Source organism: Solanum tuberosum, unplaced genomic scaffold (genome assembly GCF_000226075.1).
Source record: "Solanum tuberosum cultivar DM 1-3 516 R44 unplaced genomic scaffold, SolTub_3.0 scf00040, whole genome shotgun sequence".
Taxonomy (NCBI): Eukaryota; Viridiplantae; Streptophyta; class Magnoliopsida; order Solanales; family Solanaceae; genus Solanum; species Solanum tuberosum.
The window spans coordinates 372,055-374,272 of NW_006238964.1; positions in this window are offsets into that span (position 1 = coordinate 372,055).

The following is a 2,218-nucleotide window of genomic DNA, read 5'->3' on the forward strand; positions in this document are numbered from 1 at the left end:
TAAATAAGGGTAATAAATATATAATATAGGAGTAAAATAATAAGAGAAAAGAAAATTGATGGGTAAAATGTTCTTTAAAATTTGTATAAAATAGAGAAATCTCATACCGTGCTAATTACATCCTATTCCGAAAGTCTTCTTAATTACAATAATTTTGAAATTTTCATTGCTCTCAGATACATTACTCAATTGTTCGATACATTGCAAATGATACATTACTTAAGATTCAGTTGCGTCGGATATATTCCTCTACTGTCGAATACATTGGTCTCTACTCCGTTGTTGTGTCATACATTCCTCTATTGTCGGATACATTGATCTCTACTGATTCTGTTGTGTCAGATACATTCCTCTATTGTTGGATACATTTGTTTCTACTATGTTGTTGTGTTGGATCCATTTCTGTATTGTGGGATACATAACTATATATGAACATGATTCATAATGGGAGGGATGTATCCAAGAGGAGATTTTTGTAATTTTTATAAATGGTAGGAAATTTTACATACATACTACTTGGCTGGAATATTAAAACTTTTATTCAATGACTAAAATATCCCAGCACATAGTACAATTTTTGTGGCCGTGTTCAGGAGTGCACGTGGTTTGCTTACAAACTAAATAACAATACACGTGTCAACAGGGAAAAGATGAAGGCTCATCCCAAACAATTAACTTTGAATCTTGAATTAGAGTCGCTAATGAACTCTGTTTACTAATATTGCAAGTGAAATTCTCATCAATGTCAATAGGAATTTTGAAACGCGAATGAGCTGTTCGTCCTCCTGGAGTACTATTTGACTCCTCTCTAATTCAAAAACGTTTCATGCACTTGCCAATTAGAACTTTTGGATCCTCACTCGCTTAAACAATTGTGTTGCTGAGTGAGGCAAGTGACCGAGAAAAACAATCAACTTCTACAAATAGACCTGCTTTGGAAAATGATTGATTTTAGATTCTCTAATTTTCATGCCTTCAAGTACAATTTCACACCCTTTTCAAACTTTTAAGATTTGTAGGGAACCATAGTGTTCTATTTTGGATGATGTTGTATTAGTATTTAGTAGTTATTCTTAGATAGATGTTATGCTTTTAGTATCATCTAAATTTCTTCCGTTATTTTTGTATTGTTTGAATTGCAACTTCTGATTTATTAGCAGACTGGCAGACGATACCAAAACACCATAGTTTATCATATTCATAATTACAATTGTGGAATTGAGAGGATGATCATACAATAGGAGACTAATGATGTTTGGAAATGATTTAGGTAATATTCATTTCCTTAATGAGTTATTATCTGTATTTTTACACACATAATATTTTATGAAGAAGTTTTCACATTTTATGTCATTATGCATGTGGGATAGGTTTTGCTTTAAAATTTTCTTGTTCAACTTTTCCTTTAAATAAGCGAAATTAAAGATATATAGTTTAAGAGGAAATGACAATAGGGTTGCGGACCGTCTCAACTTCATTTGAAAGTGTCACGCCCCAAAATCTTCAAGCACACAAGAAGAGAGATGATACATGCAAAGAGTGAAGGAGAGAGAAGCACCATAAATTTTTTTGAATACAAAATGGGCTACTCGAAAGAAGATGAAGAGAAATGAGGAACTAAAGAGCAAACACGTGTTAAATAGTCACATATGGATCTAAGTATAAACTATAAAGTAGACATTTCTTAGCTTGTTGCACAATTTGTATCCTCTACATATGATAAACAATGACATGCTAATCTTATATATCAAAACTGAAACATATGCTATATCACTCTTCTAAGTAAGGGTAATTATTTTGGTTGTATTACATTAGTTAGTATTTGCAGATCGTTCAAGTTGACATCATACTGATGTCTGTTGTACATATTCTAAATATTTCTAATAGTATATAATATATGATATTATCCATCTTGTGCAAAAGGTATCACCCTTGATTCATTAGTATTAATATTTTTACAAGCATAATATTTTGACTATTGGGCCCGTGCTTGCCACGGGCCTCCCCCATCTAGTATATATATGTGTGTGTTTGCGTATTCCACATTACCTAATATTAGGTAATTTTGTTTATCAAAAATTTGAATAATTTCACTTTATTAGCTAATAGAAGATGCACAAAAGGTGTGAGAGGATAGCTATAATAGGTAGGTGTAGGTCCAAGAAATTTTGTGAAAGGTGATTAAATCGAAATGGTACACCTGCGACTTATCAAGTAT